The sequence below is a fragment of the Chelonia mydas genome, chromosome 16 (genome assembly GCF_015237465.2).
Source record: "Chelonia mydas isolate rCheMyd1 chromosome 16, rCheMyd1.pri.v2, whole genome shotgun sequence".
Lineage (NCBI taxonomy): Eukaryota > Metazoa > Chordata > Testudines > Cheloniidae > Chelonia > Chelonia mydas.
The window spans coordinates 1-7,527 of NC_057857.1; the positions used below are offsets into that span (position 1 = coordinate 1).

At 48.5% G+C, this 7,527-nt stretch overlaps 1 non-coding gene across 1 annotated transcript; it reads right to left on the reverse strand.

The window, feature by feature from the left end:
• Nucleotides 1-94: 94 nt before the first annotated feature.
• TRNAK-CUU lies at nucleotides 95-167 on the reverse strand. The gene has a single exon. It is a non-coding gene; the product is annotated as a tRNA-Lys (tRNA).
• Between the last annotated feature and the right edge of the window lie 7,360 nt (nucleotides 168-7,527).

Consider the following 7,527-nt stretch of genomic DNA (forward strand, 5'->3'; position numbering starts at 1 on the left):
GGAAATGGCCACAGCTTCTGGGAATCCCTGTCTGGCTCTGGACACCACAAGGAAGCATTTGGCTCCTGGCACACAAGGCAACTTAAAAGCTGAGTGCCTGGACAGGGGCTTGAATCCTGGACCCTCAGTTTAAGAGCCTGATGCTCTACCACCTGAGCTATCCAGGCTTGCTGACAGGGTCGATCGCTTTCACCACAAGAAGTAAGCCAGCAGGCAAAAGAGAGGCAAAAAAAAGTCCCAGGAACCCCTCCTCTTTTTCTCCGCAGCCACTGCCTTTCAGCAGGATTCCTCATCCTCCTCCCTCCTGTGCCTCAGTGCGACTAAATCTCTGTACCTAGACAGCCGGCCCATCCGCTGCATCCCAATCCCCAGGCCTAAGCCTCCTGCCCAAGTCCTGCACCTGGCTCCATAGAATTAAGTCTCACATCTCGCTGGGAACTTACTGACGGGAGCCTTAAATATCTGCACATGGCCCGGGTGCCTGTTAAGTACCGAGACCTGTGGTGGTGCATCGTTCATGGGAAACTGTCCGTCCATGCCAACGTGCAGGCTGGCATGTGCAGAGCAAAGGTTGCCCCCGGGCGCTGTGTCAGTTTCTGGCACCACTTGAAACTATCGACCACTTTCTGGTGGCTTGTATTTTTACCCGGCAGGTGTGGGGACTTCTGGCTACATGATGGCAGATGCCAGACTTGGTTGGACAGGATTATTTACAGCTCGCCTCAGGCTTGTTCCTGGATCAAGGAGGGCAAGCCACAGGGCGCCAGCAGAACCAGCTGCAGCAAGGGCACGCTCAGCAGGGGCCGCCGTCTAGAGGGCAGGTGTCATGGGACACACTGCGCCTGATCGATGCCATAGCAATGTACCACCTTTGGCAGAGCCGCTGTCAGGAGCATCTTCAGCGATGAAGGCAGTTCCCTGCAGCAATGGCTAACGGGTTTATGTGGCTGTTAACTGGCTGGCTGTGGGTGGAAAAAAAAGTGAGTGACTAGCAAAGTGGAGGCGGTGTGGACTGGGCTCTGGGACCAGGACGAGCCTTGATTCCCTCCTGCTGGTCTTTCTCTCTAGGCAGGACGGGGCTTTCCAGCAGCAACTGGGAGCAGTTGAGTTTCATGTTCAGGCCCGGTATCAGTTCCTCGGGTTTCTGCTAAGCACCCAGGACCCTTAGGGGGTGCTCAGTGCACAGGACTGGCCCGGAAACCCTGTATTACTCGCGACTGCATTATTCCTTTTTTGGTATTTCCAATGGCTTTGTGTCGGTGATTTCATTTTACTTTGTATAACGGTGTTTTCTGCTGGATCCGGTATTTTAATTAACAAAAAAGACAAAAGACACAGGCTCTCCTGTCACAGGAATTACAGCCGAGGCAACGCATTTGCCTTTTCATCAGCTCCAGGCTGGTGATTTGATTCTTTCCAACTTTCCTCTGAAAAGAAGCTTTTCCTTAACAAGCAATTTCTTGGATTGCTGACACAGGTCTCTTCCGTTTCCTAGAAAGACATTGCAAACTCTGAGCAGAGGAGACAAAAGATAGGCAGTAAGGCACCACTGGGAGTTGAACCCAGGATCTCCTGTTTACTAGACAGGCGTTAGCCAGCTTAGCCATGGTGTCTGCCACTGGAAGTATTAGGCAACTGCTCCACTTGATGCTCCAAGACAACACATCCAAATTCCAAATAGTTTTCTGCAAGGCCTCCCCGATGTCAAGCTGCCTGGCTCTCTGCACACAGAAAGCCACATCTGAGGGGAGAGAGGGTTTCTAAGGCACTCTTTTCCTGCTAGCAGCTGTGGTCGCAGCAACCTCGGCTTGACTCTGAGTGACAGTAACCTTTTCATCAGCTCCAGACTTGTCATTTGCCGCATTCCAAGAATTAGCCACAAGGAAGCCTCTCTCTGTCTTGAACAAGCATTTAAAGGATTGCCCAGGAAGGTCTTTTCTGGTTAGAAGAAAGAGATACCAAAAAGGGAGCCCGACAGATACAGTCGTATCAGCAAGGAAAGTCTGACAGGTCAAGCCAGGAGCTCCTGGTTCCTAGAAAGGCTCTTCAGCGAGCTCTTCTGAAAGGCCTTTCAAGAGCCACTGCCGATGCTCACTGAGAAAGAGATGCCGAACCAGAGTTCTCCACTGCCTCCAGACATGCAGCTATTAGGAGCTCTGGGCACAGAGAGGCCCCTGCTAGCGGAAAAAGGCTTTGGCAGAATGTGACGCTCTGGACCTCAAAGTAGCACCCTGGACCCCCATATTCACAGCTGTGCTATGATTATGATATGCTTTGAACAAAGCATGCCCTGTTAGATATGGTTTAAAAAGTCTGGTCCATTGAACATCACTATCCTGTTGGATTGCATGTGCTATCATTGTATGTGATACAATGTATGTAAACACCCATTTTTTCATGGTTTGTATGTATAAGAACATTTTCTGTATTTTCCACAGTATGCATCCGATGAAGTGAGCTGTAGCTCACGAAAGCTAGCTCAAATAAATTGGTTAGTCTCTAAGGTGCCACAAGTCCTCCTTTTTTTTTTTTTTTTTACTGTATGTGAAGTTATCATGTATTGCTATCTGTTCATTCCTGAAATATGGGGTAAGTGGGAAAGGCCAGCAGCTAGCTTTTCAGTATCAACAAAGGAGCAGCCGACATCAGGACCAACAAGACGTGTGTTGGTGGCCCATCAAGAAGAATCCACTCTCCCAGAGACTTCTCAGCGAGGGCACGGTACACAATGGGGGCTACCTAACCCCCATGTCCCAGCAAGGGTCTTTCTAGCATCTGAAGAGAAAATATAAATGAGGGTTGATGACACCACCAAATGGCCTCTCATCTCTGGTAACGAGCTGGTTATCCTGATCCCAAAGGACCAAGCCCCAAACCCAGGTCAATATACAAATCAGATCATACCCACAAATCACGCTGTTGCCAATCCTTTAGAATCTAAAATCTAAAGGTTTATTCATAAAAGGAAAAAGATACAGGTGAGAGCTAGAAGTGGTTACATGGAATCAATTACAAACAGTAATGGCAGAGTTCTTTGTTCAGGTTTGCAGCAGTGATAGAATAAATTGCAGGTTCAAATCAAGTCTCTGGAGAACATCCCCAGCTGGGATGTGTAGGGCTCCCGTTTGTAGCAAAGTCCCTCCAGAGGCAGGGAGCAGGATTGAAGACAAGATGGAGATGAGGCATCAGCCTTTTATATTCTTTTACAGGTGTAAGATCCCCGCTTTGTTCTCACTGTGGAAAATTACAGCAAAATGGAGTTTGGCGTCACATGGGCAAGTCCCTGCATACTTTGCTGAGTCACAGGCTGTATTTGCCTTCTCTCAATGGGTCAATTGTGTAGCTGATGGTCCTTAATAGGCCATCCAGCAGCCTAGGCACAGCTGACATCAACTTGTCTGGGTGTCACCCAGAAGCATAGCACAACAGTTTGAAATACAGACAGTACAGAGCAATATTGATAACTTCAACTACAAAAATGATACACATATACAGATAGCATAATTATAACCAGCAAACCATAACCTTGTCTTAGACACCTTATTTGACCCACAAGATTTGGTGCCACTACAGGACTTTGGTTGCAACAATGATCTATACAATCCCAGTTCATGTCAATAACGTCACACCTCCCCCATCTCAATACCTGGAAGATCAACCAGAAGAGAAAGACATTGAACTGGGGAGATTGGTCTGAGGCTGAGAGGGAATTCAGCTTGTGTAAGAACTCAAAACTGCCTGGAATATCCAGTGGGGTGATAAAAGTTATTTGATTTAATTCTTGCTTAGTCTGTTCAAGTTAGAATTTAGACTTTGATCCCATTTTTATTTGTTATGTAACCAACTTTGACCTCTGTGTCTAACACCTCTAATCACTTCAAATCTATCTTTCTGTAGTTAATAGACTTACTTAAATGTTTTATATTTACTAGTGAGTGTCCAAAGAGCTTGGGAAAGTTGCTCAGATTATAAAGTCTGGCGTATGGCCACTTTCTTTGGAGGAAGCGGTGCACTAATTAATGAGCTTGCACAGTTCAAGAGACGTTCTTGAGCAGTGGAAGACGGTACATTTCTGAGGTGCAAGGCTGAGGGCTGGGGAGATGTGCTGGTGTCTCTCTCCGTGTAATTCATGAGTGGCTTAGCGAACATTCATGCAACTAGGCTGGGTGTGTCACTGCAGGTTGTTGGCTGAGTGATCGCAGCACCTGGAGGACTTTTGCTGCTTGTCGCTAGCACAGCATTGTAAGAGACAGCCCAGGCTGGAGAGTTAAAGGGACAATTTTCACTGAATATCAGAACTCCCATAGCGGATCAGACCAATAGTTTGTGTAGTCCAGTATCCTTCTTCTGGCAGCAGCCAGTGTCAGGGGCTTCTGAGGAAATGAGCAGAACAGGCAATCAGTGAGTGAACCATCCCATCGTCCACTCCCAGCATCTGGCGGTCAGAGGTTCAGGGACACAGAGAACATGGGGAAGCATCCCTGATTATCTCAGTTAATAGCTGATGCACTTATCCGGAGGAACTGATCTAATTTCTTTGTTGAACTCATTTATTGCTTTGGCCTTCAAAACATAACAAACACACATCTACAACCCCAAGAGGGCTTGACAACCACAAGAATCTAAAAACAGGAGTTATACACCCTGAAGTCAAGAAATGTGAATAAAGACATGATATTGTGTTCTTATGGGCCTCTTTGTTCCTGAGCCTTTAGGGTGCAGTAAGGCCTCTTCCACAAAAGCTGGAGCCTAAACACCTGAATGAATCTTGGTCTCCCCTCACCCAAACATTTCATAGACCTAAGGCCATAGCTACACTACAAGCCTATGTTAACTCTCGTTACGTCAGCATAGACTCGCAGCGGTCACTGTGTCACTTGTGTGACTGACTTCCTTGTGCTATTGTAATAAATAAAGAGATCACACCCTCCTTGAAGTATGTTGAAGGGAAACCCTAAGGAAATTAAGAGTTTAAATTATCCTCCACGTGTCCCGTGTCCCACTAAACTGAATCCAACCCACAGGTCACTTGGGCAGAAGTATCAGTGCCAGGATGCTCCATTGTTAGCACAGTAAATGAAGCTGCAAAATAAATGATGTTTAAATGACCTCACTCTATATTTTGCAACCCTGTATGAAGAGGTAATAGATACAGACATACACCAGGCAGGGTCGTTTGGAGGCCAAAGACTTTATGCTTCCATCCCATGCCACTGTCAAGTTTTAGCAAATTAGGACAAGTCAGCAAATAAGAACATGTCAGGTATCAGTAACTGCTACAGGTAGCAAATTCCTATAGGTAGCAGTTTTTGGCACTACTCCTGTGCAGCTCTGCTCCCCGGTTCTTCTTGGGCTCCTGCTCCCACCTTAGCTCGGCCCCACTCTGGCCCAGGTAGTTCCAGCTCACATGGAGGATGGGACCCCCTGGCCTGGTGACTCCCTCATTAGACTGCCTGGCCTGTCAGTCCAGCTAACTTGGAGCTTTGGCCTCTTTGCATTGCCCCTGGTGACTGTCAGTCTCAGGGTCCTGATTTCCCATTGACCGTTCCCCCTTCTATTGGTACTGGGAACTAGCCAACAAAAAAACCTCACTAAGATTTAGTATGGGGCCAACAGCCCCCTGACACAAGCCAGCCCCATGAGGGTCACCGACGTCCAGCAAAAGCAGTATAAACTGGTCCCCGGTGTAATGGTCAGCACTCAGGACTCTGAATCCTAAAATCTGAGTTCAAATCTCAGTGGGACCTTGTGTTGGTTTGGGGTAAAGCCCTGGAGCTTGCAGTGCTCACCTTCCCTGTCTCCACTTGTACAAGAGCGAGTTGTTTCTCTCCTGGGGTGACTCATGCCCACTTGGTCCAGGTCTTTGGTCGGGATGGCTGCAGTTGGTTGGGGATCTTGAACTGCTACCAATGCCTGCAGTCCTGTGGTTTGACCTGGTAGTTGGGATTCTTGGTGCTTCACCTGATGCCTACAAGTTTAGCCCTTGTGCTTGCTGCCACACATTTCCTCTTGCCCACATGGAGCTTGAAGAAAGGAGTGGCAGGGCCAGGCTTCATAGTCAGGGCTACGCAGGAAGGAGGAAAAGTCCCAGGCTGGAGCCCAGCACACCTTTCCTCCTCTGGGCACCTAGAGCAGAGGCAGCTGGTGCTGACAGCTCCAAGGGAAGGCTTAAAAGCCACAGAGGAACTGAAGGTGGGGCAAGAGGAGGGGAGGACCATGCCTATGTGTGGCCAGCAGACAGCCACAAAGACACTTGGCCGGTCTGCTCCCAGCCACCTGGCATGCCAAATACCCACTGAAGACCACCCACAGACCAGCATGTGGGGCAGCTGCTGTCGCTCTGCGGCCAGTATCAGAAGATGGTAGGAAAGCAGGGCCAGCCCCCCTGGTGGGGCCTCTGACTGTTCCCACTCAAGGTGCTCAGTTTTGCAGTGGAGCAGGAGATTTTTCCCCAAGAGGCTTTTCCCCAGCTGGTGGTGTGGAGGAAAAACACAGTAGACCTAAGTAGGCCCAAAACTTTGGTCAAGCTAACTGTGTATATGAAGCCTAAGAAGAGAGTAAGAAAAATTCCATTGTGGGACAATTGCAGCAGCACAGCTTAAGAAATGTAACCCTAACAGCTAGAAATTAGGAAAGACCGTTAATCGCAAAAGAACAACCTGTCAATAACAGGAAAAGCTTGTTTTGTTATATTCCAAATAAGGCAAAACTACTGTTAAGGCTTGCATACATGCCAAATAAGGGAAAGCTCCATTGGTGGAAGTGTGTTTGGCCAATTGTGGTTTTCAACTACATAAACTCCTGTATTTTCTGTTTACGCCAGAGCAGCTCCAGCTGACTCTCCCTGTATGAGCATGCTTGAATAAAGCTGGCCTCGGGCTTGTTCTGAACCAAACACGAGTGGTTAATTTTCCACCACAGTGAACAGAGAAAGCAGAGAAACACCGGCTCCCAGGCGCTATTTAGCCCCCTCAAGCACAGGGACAGCGCACATTTGGAGGAGGGAAACTGCTCTACACGCTAGCCTGGGCTGCAGCCCATTTTATTTGGCAAGTCAGGAATGGCAAAGGCTAGACTGGACGCACCTGGGCTCACGCTCTAACCCTTGTGATGCCCAAACCCAACTCCTTCCCGGGGGTCTAGCTGAAGCCAGAGCATTGGCCTGAGCAGCCAAGAAGAGGTTCCAGCCCTGAAGAAAGCAGGACTTTCAACCAAAGCAAGCACAGCCACAAGGAGAGTCAAATCCTGAATCATCTGATCCACAGGGAGATGCCTTATCCATCTGACCACATGATGAGGGAGTCTAAGCACTTCTTTAGAAAAGGCGGACACTGTGTTTCTCAGGTCATCTAGAGAGGGGCAGAGACGCTCTGGGCACAAGAAATTGAGTTCCCAGCAAGATGTGAGACTTAATTCTATGGAGCCAGGTGCAGGACTTGGGCAGGGAGGCTTAGGCTGGGGGATTGGGATGCAGCGGATGGGCTGGCTGTCTAGGGGAGGAGATTTAGTCACACTGAGGCACAAGAG